The following is a 19,063-nucleotide window of genomic DNA, read 5'->3' on the forward strand; positions in this document are numbered from 1 at the left end:
ATTTCCAAAATAACTAAAATCCACTGAGCAGATTATTGATTTTAGTCTGATCATAACCAAGTAAAAATTGCAATATTTTCTCAGCATAAATTTATACAACCAAAAATTCTTACTAATTGCAAGGGTTAATTCTTCGTATGCCTTTTATCTTCCTAATTCAGATACCAATGCTTTCATCAACATACTAGCTCCCTTTCCTCTATCAAAATGAAGGAAACTTTCCAAAACTCCTCGGGTGTTGAGTATACATACACGCACTTGTGGAAATTTGTGTGAGATAATCTAGGACAAAAGAAAGTGACAGAAACCCTGTGGCTGCTTCTCTGTACATTACATGTTAGTACAATGGCTATTACCATAACTGGGAAATGTATAGCTTTTAGAGGTAGATGTTTACTGAGAGAAATGAGCTTGATGCCAATCATACTGATAATCACCGGCTGTGACGTCACTTACCCACTCAAACTGCAACCCAGATTTCAAATGCTAGAGGGATGTCAGCACAATTTCCTCAACTCTCCCCATACTTTCTCATTTTACATTTTATTTTATTTATCTCATTTTATTTTATTTATTTTTCAGCTTGGAGTTAAAAAGTTAAGATTTTCAATTAAATATAAATATCCTAATGGGGTTTCTTATCACTGTGTGACACAAGTTTATTTAAGAGATTTTTAAAATGCCTACATAATTCTTTAAAACAAAAATTTAATACAAAGGACTTTAGACAATCTCCTAGAAACATGCAGTTATCTTCAGCATGGTCCCACCTTATGCCCTCCATTTACAGGGAGTGCTAACAAATTAAATAGGATAAAGCAAAACTTACAACTGCCTGATACTTAAATACGCTATACTTAAATTAACTTCAACTTAAAATGCAAGTCTTCACAAAATGTCCAAAAAAATTTTTTTTAACTATTTTTAAAATGTCTGCTCTTTCCTAATGAAAATGGGCGGGGGGGGGGGGGGAGAGAAAGAAAGAAAAGAAAAAGAAAAAGAAAAAAGCCACACAAACATGGCACATTGAAGAGTCTGTTCTCACGTGAAAACACTGGGAGGTGGATTCCTTTGTTCTGTTCTCAGTGAAGCCCTTTTACCAATGTGGTGCTCAGAATCACATATTCTGTATTGATGATATTAGACTCCTGTCAAGAATAGCAGGAACGCTCTTGCTGGCGGGCTGCAGAGGACCCAGCACCTCCGTGCACACGTCTTATGTAAGCCTAACAGTTGCTTTTCTTCATAAATCAATCTATTGTTGCACTTCATAATGAGAAGGCAGATTTACTGCCTTTTACCGCCTTTTCTCACCATCAGAAAGATCCCTATTTGGGTAATAGAAGATTTCTCTTCTTAAAGTGTGTTTAGTATCAGGAAGGCAGGGGCAAGAACCTTTAACATCTGCTCCCTCCAAATGAATGACACGTCTAGTTCTCACACTCAGGATGTTGAAAAGCAAATACCCTAAGTTGATAAAAATCCTCACACTTGAAGAAGCACAATAGTTTAAATCCATTGAAATCATGTTTCAAACACACATTTTAATTTGAAGTTCATCCAGTAAAACCTAGAATTCAGATAGCTAACATTGCCACTCAGTGCTACCTAAACATCACTAGGGTCAGACAACAGGAGTTCAGAATAAAGACCTGGAATTCATCATCTTCAGTATTCTCCAATCCTAGAAGCAAATGTAAAGTCGAGCTAGTAAGTCTTGCATCCTTCGAATCTCCCTGTTGTACAAGAAGAATAAAAACAGTTTATAATATAGTCTTGCATGCTTCTGTTTTTATTTACTTAATGTTTTCCCCTTAGGGAGAAATATTTAAGAATTATGAACTTTAGGCTTTAATTTAAAAATCAAGAGAAAAGCACTTGTCAGCATCTAATTCCTAACCATCTGCCTTTTAAAAATACACGCACGCACACCTCACCCACTCACTCCAGTCAGGTTTGACAATTCTCAGCGAGTAAGTGGATCTTGATGGATCTAAACATGAAGTCTCAGGAATCATGGCTCTAATTCTGGAAACAAGTTATCTTTAAACAAGCACTGTAATTCCCACCAGCAAACACAGTCAGCCACAGATTTCAGATAGACAAACTCCATGCAAGACAAATAAATAATGATGGGCTGGTACTGAATTCAAGAAGAATCTCGATTTTGAAGGAAACTAACCGATGTCTTCTGTCCATGAATATGGAGCACTGCCTTGAAGCTAATACTTCTTGTTACTTTGGGTTATCTTTTGTCACTTACCCAAATGCTTTTTGACATTTTTATAGGCTTTTATCCCAAAGACGTCAGTATTTATGGTCTCTACTCATGTGGGGTTTCTGTTTTCATCCACTGGTTACTAACCATCAGATAGATTTTTTTTTAAAATGGGAATGAAATCGGCTCAAAGGATGTCCTTCAACAATGGCGGCCCAGGACAGCACCAGAGTTAGGTCTCCTCAACTTCTCTAGCTCTGCTCAATCTTCCTTTCCTTACAGGCAAGTTAATGAGGGTCCCAGGTCTACACTGTTCAAGTATGGGAACAACCCGAATGATTTGTTGCTTTCCTGGAGGATGGTTTGGAACCATTTCTGAATCGATCCTCAAAAAAACATTTAATTTCAATATCTCAAGAGTGATTTAAGAGTCAAACTCTGTTTTTCAGTATTCACAGAACAAGATCATTTCCTATATGTACTTGTAGAATCATTATTCCAGAAAAGCTCAATTCTATGAACCTTACCATGTATTTAAACATATATATGTTTCAAAAACATGTATGGTATTCTAAAGCTTCGGCATTTAGCCTATTGCAGGCCTTTTTAACTTTTCCCAATACTGTCAAAGCTACTAGTCACATTTCACTCACTATGCATACAATGCCCAGGGCCAAAATGCAAAAGCAAAACAAAAACAAACAAACAAAACCAGATCTTTCTTCTTACTTAACTGCACTTAAGGCATCTAAGAGACTGGCTGGTTTTCCTCTTATGAGTAACGTAAAGGATGCAATCATGTCTTCTTTGCAAGCTTACTACCAGAAACTCTAAAGCCAAATTAGTCTAAAGAGTGGAGCTTCCTTCTAAGTTAAATCTATGGAGGAAGATTAGTAACACTGACACTGTTACCCTCTCATGAGTTTCTTGATAAGCCAAGCAGATTTCACAGTTCCCTGGGTGTGTGCAACTGCAGGGGAAGGGCTGGAGGTGGGGGTAGGAGATGGGCAAGGAGAGGGGACAGCATCTTGGCAGGGCCCTGAGGCTCTGCTCACTGCTCTAAAATATAATCCACTAAATACGAGCCTTCTTGGGGTGACTCAATAGGATCAGCCTCTGCTCTCCTCGAAATCACAATGCAATGAAAAATTTCAAAAGGAAACAAATGTTTGAAACCAAACAAATGAATAAGTGAACAAAACACTCCCAAATGTTTGTTGTTGTTGTTTTTTAATGTTTTTAGCTACCTCTACATGTTAATAAACCCAACACATTCCATCTCACCAGAAAAAGATATTTCAAGATCAGTATTTATATTTAATTACTTGGCCTATTATGTTCAAGATTAACTATTTGGATATCATTAACATACACAGATACACATGGGGAAAAATATCCTTGACTATATTTCCAAGATCTATTTATTTCTGTTGATTAAATGTACATGCTTTCTGATAGTCGAAATGCATAACCCAATAACATATTTCTTTAGGGAAAAAATAGCTAATGTCATTGTCCATGTGTTAATATCTAATGATACTCAGTGGATGGATATTCATTAAATCTTGTGACTACTTAAATTATATTTGTCATATATATTAATCTGAAAGTGAACTCAAATTCCATTTAAAAAGGTTTAGAACCTTCAAAATAAAAATATATGTACTTAGGTAATAATTTTTAAATGCTTATTGAAAAATATTTGTATATACATTTAATTGATAACTAATTTTTATCAAGACTGTTATTAGTTCTATGGGATAAGTGAAGTTTTGTAATATTTGTTCTTAAGCATAAAAGCACATGCGCAGTGAAAACCATCTCAGAGATCTGACTTCTTAAAGTGATGTGCTATATAGTTAGGGCACAGGAAGAACAGCATTATATTTTGCTGAGCGCAAAGACTTGGTTCTGACCACTAGGGTATTGGCGGTTCTACAGCTTAGCATCTCTTAGAAAGCAAGAGTATTCTTCAGAAGTATAGTTGCAAATAGAAAAAAAAAAAGCCTTTTGTTTTCTATATTCATTTTAAGAACTCAGTGGCATTAAAATGTGTATAAATGTCCTGAAGTTACATTTTTCTTTCTTTTCTCAGAAAGAGATTTTTCTTGTACTTTAAATCACTAGGGGTAGGGCTGGGGGGGGGGTACATATCACAGTTCCATTATACAGTGAGGTATTATAAAATACTGCCTATGCATAAAACACTCTCAGATTTTTTTTCCAATTAGATTAGGCATGCAAATTCGCTAAAACTGGAAAGATTTTTCCGACTTCCATAATCTGCGTCCTTGTTCTGTTGCGTTCACTCCTTTTAGAACACCATGTGTAACATTTTAGAAACTCTCTCTTATATAATTCCTGGTCATGGCAAATACACTTTACATACAGCTGGCCTTCAAAAACAAGCAGCAGAGCAAGCAAAGAAATCATCCTCACCTCTCTCAAAATCAAGCAGAGTAGCCCTCAGGAACACAGACGTGCCCGAGTTCACAAGTGTCAGGAAGGAGCTGAGCGCTGTGACAATGACTCTCTTGAGAAGAAAGAACTCTGCTTAGGCACCCACTGTATATTTAGATTGGATTGGCAGTTTAAATGACAGCAAACACATGGTCATGACTTTGCAATTCCTCATTCATCCGACATGCACACACAGGCTAATCAGAGGCAAACATCCACCCTGAACTGTTTTAGAAACAGCTTCTTCTATCTGACACTACTGTAAGTGCAGTGAGCAGACATTCTGCTGGAGATCAGATGTCAAACACTCAACTCTCTCCTCCTATACCCGCCCCCTTGGTCACACTGCTTTGTAATTCCAGGCAATTTTTCTAAAATAAATCTGACACCAAAAATTTTCAGGAAACCCACTGGTTTTCGACTGTGCACTTTTATGAAGCTCACAGTTTAAAAAAAAAAAAAAAAGTGACTATGTAAGGGTTCCAGGATCTTTGTCATATAACTGCTTTAACTGTGGGACCTGCCCCTCCTATCTATGGCAGCACACACACGCCCCTAGTCTGTAAATAGGGCAAACTCACCACAGATGATCAGCTTTTTTTTTTTTTTTTTTTTTTTGGTATGTGCAAACAGGACTTAGTAGCATTAAAGGTGAAGATAGTGAACTTTAAGTTCCTATTCACAAACGGAACTCTTATTTTCTAGTACATAAAAAGAGAAAACACTGAAGCCAGTATTTACACTAGTCTGTTAACCATGCCAGCCAGGCTGCTGAGGTGTGAGTGTACACAGGCATGGGAATCCATGTTAGTTAAAGCAAGAAGCAGAAAGCAAACGAGGCCATTCGCTCTACAATCGAGGGGCAGGTTATTAAATAGGCAACTTATCTTAAAATCCCTATGTTCTACTTGACACGGGTATACATTTATGTAATGTCAAGTACTTTGAAAACATCAGCTCAACATACAGATGGCATCAACAGAATAGTTCTCAAGGCTCAGCCTGCAGAGGCATCACACCTGTTTCCACCACACTGTGACCATGTGACCTTAGCCAAGTAATGTGGTCTGTCCAAGTTTCAGTCTTTCATTTCTAAGATGAGGAAAGGGAATTTCCTGCTGTTAGTTTATATGATGACTGAGTACATATGCAGTGCAAAGTGGTCAGGGCAGAATATGGGAAAAATGATAAATATTAGCTACTCTTGTTTTTTTTCCTTTCTTCTTCTTTTCTGGGGGGGGGGGTGTTTGTTTGGTTTGGTCTGGTTTTTGAAGAGAGGTTTTCTCTGCGTAGCCTTGGCTATCCTGGACTCGCTTTGTAGACCAAGCTGGCCTTGAACTCACAGCGATCCACCTGCCTCTGCTGCCCCAAGTGCTGGGATTACAGGTGTGCACCACTGTGCCTGGCAAATATTAGCTATTCTTATCATCAATAAGGGTGACTATGAAATTATGATTTAAGAAAAGTTATCCCTGAGTCCACTGGGCTTGCCTAATGTCTTCTCATGATAGCCTTTCCTGAATATACCTGGAACTCCAAAGAAATAGGGTGACCTCTTTTGCATTGGTCCAACTTCTCAAGCAGGGAGCGTCTGCACTATCTAGCTCAATGTCTCACATATAGGACATTCTAGAGGATGTCATACAAACAGAACAATAAACGTTTTAAAGAGGTAAGTTCTGGGACTGGAGGGACAGCTCAGCATTTAAAAACCACTTACTGCTCTTGCAGAAGAACCAGATTTGGTTCCAGCACCCAACATGGTGGCTCACAACCATCTGTAACTGCACCTCTGGGGCACCCAGCACCCCTTTCTGACCTCAGTGGATATTAGACACGCATGTGGTGGGCACACATACATGCAGGTAAAACACATACAGAAAAAAAAACTTAAAAAATTAAAGAAGTCAACAAGCAGAAGACATTTATAGACAAGAACTGCCTGGTCGTGTAATTACACAGAATTCTCAGCAAAGAGAAGTGAAATTCATGGCTTAGGGTTGAGAGGCCTTTTCTCCCACACAGAATGTGACTCTAAAAATACCAAGAATAAGATCCACCTAAAGAGAACACTAACAGTGTGATTCCGTCATTGATCGTTCATTTCAAGTTTACAGAGTTGGACATTGCTGTCACGTACAATAGGTCTTAGGCATGAAAACACAAAACAGATGCTCACTGTGTGGTGTCAGAGATACTTGCCTAGTAGTTTTGGCTACCTTTCCCCTATTTATTTATTCATTCTTTTATTCATTCATTTAATTGCTTTATAGCCTGATCCCAGCCCCCTCCCTCCTCTCCTCCCAGTCCCACCCACACACTCCCTCCTCCTATTCCCTCCTCCCAGAAAAATGGAGTTCCCCCAAGTGGTACCAATCCACTCTGGCACCTCAAGTCACAGCAGGACTAAGTGTATCCTCTCCCACCACAGAGTGACAGGGCAGCCCAGCTAGCCCAGTTACCAGCGGCACGCAACAGAATCAGAGACAGCCCTACTCCTATTGTTAGGGTACCCACATGGTGAGCAAGCTGCACATCTGCTACATGAGTAGGGAATAGAAATCGGGGGAGGGGACATCTCTAGGACAGGGGATGCTCCTGGGAGTCTATGATGGTGACCATAGCTGAGACTCCAAGCAATGAGTGTTAAGGAGCATGAAGTTGGCATCTCCCAACAGAGGGATAGGGACACCAACCCACCCACAAAACTTTTGGCCCAAAATGTGTCTTGTCTACAAGAAGTATATGGGTAAAGATGGATCAGAGATTGAGGGAATGGCAAACCAGTGACTGGTCCAACTTGGGACCCACCCCATGGGAGAGAGCCAACCACTATACTTGTAGGCAGGAGCCTAGCATAACTGTCTTCTCAGAGGCTCCATCCAGCAGTTGATGGAATCAGATGCAGAGACCCACAGCTAAACAATGGGCCAAGCTTGGAGACTGGGAGGAAGGATAGAGCGAGCCGGAGGGGATATAGTACAGGATAACCATACTGTAATCCACAGACCCAAAGAAGCCAAGGGATGCCCAAGGGAAGATGCTTGATTTCACCCAGAACAGGAAATACAACAGACATCTGAGGTAGATGGAGGAAGGAAACTGGGTGGGAGAGGGATAGGGAGGATAAAGGGGTAGGGGGTGGGGCAGGATAGGTGGGCAGAAAAGCAGGAGGGGGAGTGGGGAGAAGAACAGGAGAGGGAATAGGCTAATTATAAAAGTATTACAGTTTAATTAAAACCCCTCTATGCTGTCCCAACAAATGAGATTGCATAGATAATTTATTATATGGTATCATTACCATCAAACTTTCTGCTTTTTCTTTAAGCACAATTGCTAGTGTCATCCAATGTCTGTTCCTTTAGTAGGAGATTCTGTTATAAATAGAAGCAAATGTAATGTAGCTAGGAAATAAGAGTATTCTCCGTGTTAATGCAATCCCAAAGCATGTTGTTAAATGTTATCTGTACATACTATTAAAATTTAATATAACCTAACACAATTACCATCAATGGGATGCAGGTGTTGGATAATTACACTACTATCAACACTACGGGCAAATTAAGATTTCTTTCTCATATGACAGAGTACTGATACATATCAATGCATTGGTTCACTGAATCTGCAGGATCAAAAAGCGCTGCATATGGCACCAATAAATCAAATAGAGTCATCAAATCTACAGCCTGTTTTCTTTGGCTAAAACAGCAAAGTTCTACTCACAGAACCTTATCTACTCCTAAAAGTCCTCTGCCAAACCAAATGTAACTTACAAGGAGTACAGAATATATAGCAGTCCCCAGCTGTGTGCACCTCCCCCTCACCCCCTGTGGCTTTTGAAGTTGAGGGGATCCTACTGTGTGATGGTCTCACTCGAGATTATCTGTTTCCCAACATTGTTGATTTTTGGAAGCTCATAGTCAAGGAAAATTTCACCCAGAAGTAAAAGCGTACCTCCGGGTTCAGACTGGGAAGAAATGTTTTTATTTACTGATGAAACCTACAATAAAGTACTTAATTTAAAAAACTCCAATGTAGTAATACATGTTAGAAATAATGAAGAATTCCACAAAAGCTTTTCTATGCATTAAAAAAAAAACAAAAAAAAAACAAAAAAAAAACAGGAAGAATTCCTGGTGCTGCATAGTTTACTCCAGCCAGCCGAGTTCAGGAATCGCTTTCTGATGAAATGGCCCTCAGTTGTGTGTGACAGCAGTGTTAGCTGAAAGGGAAGGGATAAGGAAGAGACACCGGAAGGAGGAAGGCACCCCCAGACAAGCCTAACCACCTTGCAGGTGACTCCCCCAAGGATACTGTCCTGACAGATGATCTAGTGTATCGACCACCAACCTTTAAGAATATAACAAATATAACATGTTGGACATGGATGCTTAAACAAGACCTAAACAAGGACAGCACCAACAGTCTAACTGACATGGAAGGAGAGATCTTATAGGGACCCTAAGCCTACATTAAAAACTACAGGCAACTAAGAAACTTTGAGAACAGTAAAGAAAGAATTTGAGAAAGAGCAAAGGGTATATGGGAATGGCCGTAGAGAGGAAAGGGAAAGGAAATATGATGTAATTATATTTTAATTAAAAAATATTCATGACTTATGTGTGACCATAGTGTCATATATTCATTACAAAACTAATATGCATTTTCAAATATTTTATAATATTTATGTTTGAAATATATAAAGAAAACATTTGTCTTGGCTCAAATGAGAATATAACCCTAAGGATTCTTTCTATGCCCAGAAGAATTTTAGAAATAGTTAACAATTTATCCTAAAATGTCAAAAATCTCAGGCAAGAACCCTTACTCAGTCTCTGACACATACGCACTCAAGTTGTGGCAATCACAAATGCCAAGGGTACCAATGCATTTTGAAAGGATCTCAAGTTGAGAACCACCACCCAGCACAACTGAAGCCATCTTCAGAAGCTGCGCATCGTCACGCATCATCAACTCTCTGGTAGTGCATTTTAGTAAAGTTATAAAGCCAAGACTCGTGTGAAAGCAGAACCTTTGGTCTGACAAGACACAGTTTGATGGTCTCTCTCTAACCTAGCTGCTAAGTGCAGGTATTTAGGTCCTCTGTAGTAATGGGCTGGTCTGCAGTCTCCTAGATGAAACCTTGTTCCCACTCCCAGCTATGCTGCCATTTCCCTATTTCATACACAGAACAAGTAAAGACACAAGACACTTGGTCAAACAAGTACAAAAAATATTTACTATAGTGCCACCACAGAAGCCACATCACCAGCGTTTTGTCTTGGGAAAGTCTCTTCTGTGCGTAAGTAACAAAACAGGCTGGAAAAGAGCTGCAGAGACACAGACTGCCAGAGTAAGAGCACCATTGAAATGTGCTGGCCAGCAGTCCTACGTATATCCCAGTAGAAGCCAATAAACTCAAAATCTGACAGGCTAGCCCTGAAGAGTTTGAGGGTGTCTACGAATGACTTTCTGCGTTGGCTGTAGCTTAGCTAAAGAAAAAAAAAAAAAAAAAAGGAGCAGAATTTTCTGGGTCCTGTCGTCAGTGTGTGTTTGGAGGCCAAATTTCCAGGGCAATGGAGCTTGTGGGAATGGACAATGCCTATTTATAGACTTTCAGCTGCCACAGAGATCACTGAGATGACAGACTCCATTCCATGGATGCCCTGCTCATCCGATCTAAAGATGTTCTAGAGTGACACAGCTGTCTGAATATCTAAGTACACTGAAGATCCCAGACATTAAAAAGACAAACAAACAAACAAACAAACAAACAAAAAACCCTACCGCTTGCTTATCTATCTTTGTGGACATTAGTGTGGATCATTCCAATGCTATAATGAAAAACAGGCTAGTGTGCATACACATACACACACACACACACACACACACACACACACACGCACAAACATGCATGAATATAGTCTATTCTGTGCCATCTTAAAGTACTAAGATGGCCTCTCATGTCCTCCTATTGGTGTAGGTTTTGCTGTGTGTATAAGTTACCTTAAAATCTACATTAGACTTTCCCCCCCAGAATCCCACTCAGTAAAACTGAGGATGAAAAGAGAATCTTCTTTATTTTACTCTATATGGTGGGAGTTGGTACCATTTTCCCATGAAAGGCCTAATAGCAAAGATTTGTATTTCACAGGCATTACAACCTCTGTCAGAACTACTCAATTCTGATCTTATAACATAAGAGAAGCCCCAAATGAAAACAAGTGATTGTGACTGTGTTTAATAAAGTTTTATTAACAAAAACAAGCAGTGGATGAGGTCTTGGATCTGGGTTGCAGTTTACTGCTCCCTGATCTATGGGCATGTAGCACAGCAGCGTACTCACAGTAGGGAGGAATTTGGTAACTTTGCTAAACCACATTTTTCTGGATTGTTTTAACATATGACTTCACTTATAAAATGGCTTCTTCTTGAGGACAGGTGTTTAGTGACCCCACACATAAGCTATTCATTTTCTGCTCCTTTGAGGCTACCACCTCAGCATTTTATCCTAGAAGAACAATGGTTTGGCCTTGGTGCCCACACTTCCCAGGATTACTGTGGAGGACCTGACTGTGCTGTATTACACGGAAGAGGGAGATCTTACAGCATTTGTATTGCCGAATGTGTACAAACACCAATAAAAGCCTCACCAATAAAATAAACTACTCCTTAATTAGTGCTAATATGGCAAGATCTTGGAGAACGGGCACTTAAGAGAAAAGTTATAAACATCCTAAGTGGCTGCAAATACTTACAGGAGAGCTATCCAAAGGTCATTCTTTTAGCAAGTACAGTCCATTAGCTGTTTGATAAGTTGGATATTTAAAGTAGGTAGTAAGTTTTAGATATTGCAAAGTCCAAGGCCTATAAGCAGAAATACAGGAGTGGCTCCTTTTCCTGGTAGGGGAGGAAAGGGCTGTCACATTGCCAGAACTGAAAATAACAGCCAATCAAGTCTTTCTGCACACAGCTCAAAGTTCAAAGTGACACTGAGGAAGATCAATCAATGCCTTGATTTCCTCCTCTACACTAGATTCTCTACGCTAGAAATTTTATTTATTTTTTTATTGAAAAATGAAATCATTCATATTACATCTCATTTACTATCCCATCCCATGCATCCTCCCATTCCTCCCTCCCTCCCACTTTCACCCCATTCCCCTTCCCTATGACTGTGACTGAGGGGGACCTCCTCCCCCTGAATATGATGCTAGGGTATCAAGTCTCTTCTTGGTAGTCTGCTATCCTTCCTCCGAGTGCCATCGGGCCTCCCCATCAAGGGGACATGGCCAAATATGGGGCACCAGAGTTCTACTCTAGAACTTTTAATTAAATTGATTCAGCTGTAAACCTCAAGTTAAAAGGTAGGGTTAAGTCCTGGATGAATAAGAAAACTGTACTTTATTTATTTACTTATTTATTTATTTATTTATATGTTGTGAGTACTTAGTCTGATAAAACCAACAGCTGACAAATAAAGAAAGAAAGAAAGAATGGATGGATGGATAGATGGGTAACTAACTAAATAAATAAAATACAAGGGTTAAGGAAGAATGGGAGGGTTGCATATTTGTTTCTTTTTAAACTTCTTTTCCCTTTAAATAAATTTCCCATTGGAGAACAACAATAATTATGTATGGCCAAACATAAAGCATAACCAGGAATTCAGGGACAAATGATGCCACTGGATGAGCTCCTTGAGGGCAGTGTCCCATGAAGGCTGTATGCGAGCACGCTGATGAAGAGGCTCTCCCATCAGACACAAACATGTGACTTGGCACCATTATTTTACCTTCCTTCCTGTGGTAAGAATATTGTTAATAACTGGCTCAGTGGGATGAGCTAACCAAAAGATAAATAACCTGCATCCCTCAACAACTACCAGAGTCTCCAAATTTCCTCAAGACACCAAGTCACAGAGAAACAGGAGAAATCACGCCAACAGTGTCAAGAATCCAGAGGGAAAAGCATCCCCATAATATACTTTTAAAACTGCACAAAATCCACATGGAAATGGGCACCTAACTTCTCATCATGGCATTACTCAGGACAGGCAAATGCTAAGAGCAACACAAATATCCATGGCCAGATGGTCCAATGGTTAAGAGTACTCTGTAATCGTACGGACTGGAGTTCAGATCTTAACATCCAGTAACAAGCTGGGCTTTATAACCTGCAACCCCAAATCCAAAGTGGACAGAGAGAGGAAGGTCACTGGAGAGAATAATCAGAGACTGACAGAAGAGGATGCCCAACGCTCTCTTCTGTATGTGAACAGTTAACTGCATCATGCGCACACATGCATATACCCTCACACAGACAATAGTCATATAGTATTAATAATCTTTTTTAAAGTATGGTAAATTTACATAATAGAGCATTGTTCAGTCACAAAAAGGGGATGAAGTTTTGTTCATGTTATGTGTTAGCCTTCAAAAGACCATGTCTTAGTTTTATATAGGGCACAAAAGACCCCATCTTATTTAAATTATTCCATGGATACAACTTATCCAGAATAGGAAGATTCTGTCAGTAGATTAGTGGTTGCCTAAGGCTCTAGAAAGTGGAGAAATTAAAGCTGAAAGGTGATGAGATATGTTGGTGGTAGTGACGGTTGTACCTACTCTGAATATAGACATCTTACATTACACTGACTGCATTAAATTGTCGGAGTACTGCAATAAAAACTGACTTTTATTTATTTATTGTCACCTTTGGGAAACGTTTAATGAGTGCATCTTAGTCAGGAGAACCCATGCCTTCATTCTAGGAAGGCAGGATAAAGAGTTATCTGTCAAGTGTGTGTGTGTGCAGCTCCATAGCATTCTTTTAATGGCAGCCATTTAAAGGCTGTTTAAAAACACCCCCGAACACAGTACAGATGCTCACTTAACTGTATTTCATTGTCTTCCTCATTCTGATTCAGTTCCTTGTGGTTTTGGGGCTCCCCATTTTGTTTTTCGAGACAAGGTCTCACTATGTAGACCAGACTGTCTTCACACTGCCAGAAACCTGCCTGCTTCTGCCCTCCAAGTGCTGAGACGAAAGGAGTACACCACCATGCCCAGCTGACTCAGTTCTTGTATTTCAAAAACTAGAATTCAGTTGCACATATTTGGCAGTACCAGGTCATACTGTGGCCTACCGTATGACTATGTAAATGGAAATGTCATGAGGTTCAACTGGGAGGATTTAATGGTGAATTTGGCAGCAACCTAATGAATTACAGATACACTGTGAAGCATTAGATAAAATAAAAAAATTAGATCTGATAGTTTTACATTAAGAAGGATATACACTAGAAAACATATGTTGAAATACTTGGAGTAGAAGGTGATAAATTTAAATATTATGCCCAAAATTGAGTATTTTTCCCATGTTTGTAAATACAGACTGGGCTTCTGAAAGCAAAATCTAAAGCTTTATTTTAGAGACTAAATCTAACTAAAATAATGTAAAATAAAAATGAAGATGAATTAACTATTCAAAGATCACATATGATAAAAGTGTTGGTGCCCATATTAAAATATCAAAAAATTGCTCATATATACACACACACATATATATATATGCACATACACACATATATGGACCTTTTGTTGCCTTATATTTTCATGTGTCTGAAGCATGTTAGCACACTGAATAGTGTTCCTAAACCAGTGTTAGGGTCTACTATATGGTTTAAAGTTGGCCTGCTCTTTGCTATGATATTTGAAACGTATCAAGAATTCTTCAAACATAAAAACAGCAATGTCTCTAACACACTTAAGAGGAAACAGTTTCTTTAAAAAAAAAAAAAAAGCTAGAAACACAAATTAATCAATTGGAAAAATAATGTCTATAATAACACAAGGTTATTAATTAAGATATAACTTGAATGTAGTTAAAAACACACCAAGCTAAGCAGTTCAGTTAATGTGTTCATAGCCACACACTGAGGTAACTAACTACCACCAGATCAAGACACAGTGCAGCTCACCTCAGCCCACTCTGGACAGTGACATGGTAGTCACAAAGCTGGATTTCTTGTTTGGCCTTACTCGCTCTCCTAGGGAAATTTTGCACACGCCATTCCATTGACACTGGTCAATCATTCTGGAGGAATAAGATGATATTTAGATGACTAGTCATCTGTGTGCAGACGAAAAAGGAAGGAAGGAAGTAGAACAGGTCTGGCAGATGGTGGTAAATAAGGAACCAACCTGGCAAGGGTCATGTTGACTCTGCGCGTAGTTATTTTGTAGGAGGGTAGAGAGTATGGAGGAATTACCAGTGTCAGGAACCAACAGACTTCAAACTAGCTCTAACAAGCAGCACAAGGTGAACATATGATGGGGGGGGGGGGGGCTAGGGGAGACCAGCCTAAAACACAGAGAATTCTTGTCCCAGTTCACCCATAACAACGTATATACCTAAATTTTTCATGAAAAAGAACAAGAACTGATGTTTACCTTCCCTGGCCCAGTTGTCTACTTGTACCTCTTTATATATAACTTTGGGTGTTGACTGTTCTACGGCTAAGCCTAAGTACTCTTACGACTCACTTGCAATACTGTCGTTATGGGAGCATTTGATATCTGCTGTGTCCTTTGCTGGTTTATAATTAGTCAGTGATATCATTTAATGATGGTCCACAGCACCAAAGGACCTGTAAATGTGTGTGCTGTCTTCTTCCCCCTTTGTTCCAACAGCTGTGCTTGATGTAACAACTTTTAACCTTGGGTAAGCCACATAGTTGAAAGGAAAAAAGTAATCTGTAAAATAAGTATTCGTGCCTTTTAAAAAGGCACAAATCTCTTCACTGGAACAGTTACAAATACTTTTAAGGTCACAGGATGTCACAGCAGTAAGAAAAAGTGATGACCCTACTTGAGATATAGCTGGCATCATTTAAATGTTTTTATATTTGACACTGATTAATAATACTTTACATATTTTTAAAATGTCATTTGATTATACTGCATAGCACCTCTGTGAAATCATTCCATGCAGCGTTCCTGCTTCTCTCCAGGTGAGGAAAATGACACACAGGGAAGTCCGAGAGCTCTGACCTAGACAACACAGAAGAGCTGGATTCATTCCTACTCAGCCTTTTGGCTATAGGCTGAGACATCAAACACTGGACCCATCTCCCCCACCCCCCAAAAAAGTCAGAGTCAAGAGTTGGAATGGAAGCACCTCTCCTAGAATCGGAATCAAAGTTTCAGGCATTTGCTGCTTGTTGGGGTATGTGAGATGGCAGTGGATGAGAGGGTGGGGAGGTAGGATTCTTCTTCCTTCCTCAGCACTGAGCCAATGGGTGGCCTGGCCCTGAAATGGAGAGCCTACGGTTTAAGGATGTTACAGTGCAGGATGCAGAGACAGGGATTAATGGGCCATGACGATTTAGCTCAGTTCGCCTAGAAAGCAAATTCAAGGTACACAAAGAAAACACCGGTCCACACCCATCCTACAGCTCCACTGCCTGGAGGGGACCTGCTGCACTTAGGATGAGCTGGGGCTGCTGGTAGTCACAGAGCACCAACACTAGCTTACGAAATGCTTGTGAGCAACATGGAAAGTGTGTTTAAACTGCCTTTAAGGAGATAAGATAAAGGAAAAAAGTTGTGGCCAATTTCACTTTTAATTTTTAATGAGTTCATTAAAGGAATTATCCCAATTTCCCACCCCACCCCCACCCTGTAGTAGGAGGAGAGATTTGCAGGGGGTGAGGGGGGTGGTTTCTCTCCAAGGTGAGCCATGTGAGAGGAGGGCAGGTGAGGAAAAGGCCCCACAAGAATAAAGGAAGGTCATATTCTCTGCTGATACTAACAGTTGGAGGAACTAGTCCGTAGTGCCTCCCAAGGCAACAGATGGATCAGATGAATTAGTCACTGCCTCCCCAGGATGCTGGGCATCAGCCGCTTCAGAGGGAAGGTGGTTAGGCAGGGCATCCTGCTAAAACAAACCTGACATCTGCTTCATCTTCTCCCTCGGCCTCCAGCTCCATACGGGTATTTCAATGGATAGCGACTTGAAAGCTCCACATGGACTTCTCTTTCATTATTATTATTTCAAATGCTAAACGTTATCTACTTAAAGATCTTACCTTGGCTCTGTGCCCTGACAGAAGGCAGGATTTTTCAGCTAATAAGGGCCTGGAGGCTTTACAAGACCACAGGAGTTTTCAAAAATATTCCTACATATTCATAGTAGTCAAATTAATAGATCTAATGCCAGATGTAAAGTGGCATTTTATGGGCAGCTTTAAAAAGCTACTTTAAAATATGGAGTTTTGAATCTAATTCAAAATCATGTTACCTTTTTATCTTGGCTATGTGCTCTCTATTCTGTAAATGAACTAATCAGAAAAAAGAATTTCTCTCTCTCTCTCTCTCTCTCTCTCTCTCTCTCTCTCTCTCTCTCTCTCTCTCTCTCAAGAATATTTGGTACTCAGGAAAGAAATCTAGGTTAAACACATTTAACTGTTCTTTCTATAACAACCAAAAGCTTTTCCTTTGACTGACTGCAGCAGTTTAGCCACACAAAATGAAGGCAGAAGAAGAATAATGCGCCTTCCCATGGGTTAAAACATGTTAGCCACATGTGCGTTTTTACGGTCTTTAAGATCTTGTAGAGAGGACAGCGTTACTGACAGCTGCCAGGGTGCCAAGAAACCACAGGTGGCTATGCTACATGGTCTTCTGAACACAGGACCCTGTGGCTTGGTCCTCACAGAGGCTGGCATTAGAGAAATCCTCACCTATAGAATCCATAAGACAATGAGAAGTGTGCTATCAAATGTTAGCTCCACATGTGAACATGGCGCTCAGCATTGGGTTATATCAAAGCAGAACAAAACTATCAACTAAAACAAGAAAATGCTCACATCGCTGCATTTTCATGTTAGATTTTGCGTAGGGTCATCTCTTTAACATCTTTTATCAGCACTCAGAAATTGGGGAAACTCTTTATAAATACAGTCCACCATATAATCCATGAGGCTGTACATTACCTAGGTGGCCATTTTATGACAAGAGAAAACTTGTCTAGAAACACGTGACTCTATATTTATTAACAATGCACCAGCTAAATACCATAACCATGTTTCCTATTGATTCGCTGAACAATTTTTTATTAGATATTATTCACATTTTAGACATTGTAAAAGTAGTCATCAAAGACATGAATAAGCATTTTATTTCAGATCACAAAGCTAGTGCAAGTCTGAGACCCAGGTCTCAGGATACCTGTTCCAGGTGTACTGCTGCTGGAGTAAGGATTGTCCTAACTCAAGAAACACAGAGAAGTACATCAAGTCAGGAGCAAGGCAGCCACCAGCGCTGGCTGCTAGAGGTCAGGCAGATGGAAAATGCTAGAGCTCATTCAATATGCATATAGCTAAATATCTTATTTACTATCATTTATAATATACATTAATCTGTTAAACTTTTGATTTGTGACTGAGGGGGTTTTGAATAGGTTCTGAAACATCTCATACATAAATCAGACTCATGTCTTGACATGATCTATGATCGCCATTTATCCAGGCAGAAAGCCAGGGGGCTGCATGGTTGTTGGAATGCAGTGGCCCTGGAGCCTCAAGATGTTTCCCTCTGTGTGTTTTCAGCATAATTTTTTCCCCTAGGGAATCTCCTTTCAATCTTAATTTGGGTTTCATGGAAACAATCACATGTTGTAGACATTACTAGTATATATAATATTTAATTGATAGACTTACAAGTAGGATGGACAGTCATTTGGGGATAGCTGTACTCGTTTTTAGAGGGAGGACCATTCATTCAACCTTTGCAGTAGATTAAGAGAACAGCTCTTAGTGCAAGATTTTCACTTAACTGTTAGTTGCAGAACTTGAAGATACTTGCCTGGGAAGGAGGATGGCTGGGCAGAACCCAGCAGCACACAGATTCCAACTTAAAGTGTTCCATAAACAAAAACAGGGAAGACTCCCATCAGCTGTCTTTACATGCAAGATGGGATACCATAGAACAATAAGGTTTCCATGTTTCTGTTCTGGGATTGTGTCTTTATTTAAAAAAATATGGTGGCAGGCAAGATATGCCCACCATTGCACTAGTGGCAATGATTATTATGGAAGTAGCCACCTGTTGTTTTGTTTTGTTTTGTCTTGTTCTGTTTTTGTCTGAACTTTGAGCCTGTTCCACTGGATTAAATTCATGCCTGGTATCATAAGCCTGGCCAAAAGCACATAGTCCAGGAGGTCACAGGGCCAAGGCAGGTAAACCCACCCACTACTGTTCTTTTTGCTGAACAGATAAACTGTTAAATAGCCTTCTAAATGTTTACTTTTATACTATATATTAGTGCTATTGTCAAACTTCGTCAGAGAAGCTTCTTTTTGCAGTGGGCAGCAGTCAATAT

General features: G+C 39.7%; 1 protein-coding gene across 3 annotated transcripts in view; it reads right to left on the reverse strand.

Annotated features, from left to right (window-relative positions):
- Positions 1-19,063, reverse strand: part of Mllt3 (MLLT3 super elongation complex subunit) — a 258,608-nt gene that overhangs the window by 26,155 nt on the left and 213,390 nt on the right. Inside the window, exon 1 of one of the 3 annotated variants that reach the window (XM_051164047.1) lies at positions 4,658-4,971. The exons of the other annotated variants lie outside the window; for them this stretch is intronic. The gene's annotated coding sequence lies outside the window, so the exon portion shown is untranslated. Of the gene's footprint in view, positions 1-4,657; positions 4,972-19,063 lie in introns of those variants that run through there. 3 annotated transcript variants of the gene reach the window in all.

The sequence above is a fragment of the Acomys russatus genome, chromosome 2 (genome assembly GCF_903995435.1).
Source record: "Acomys russatus chromosome 2, mAcoRus1.1, whole genome shotgun sequence".
Classification (NCBI taxonomy): Eukaryota; Metazoa; Chordata; class Mammalia; order Rodentia; family Muridae; genus Acomys; species Acomys russatus.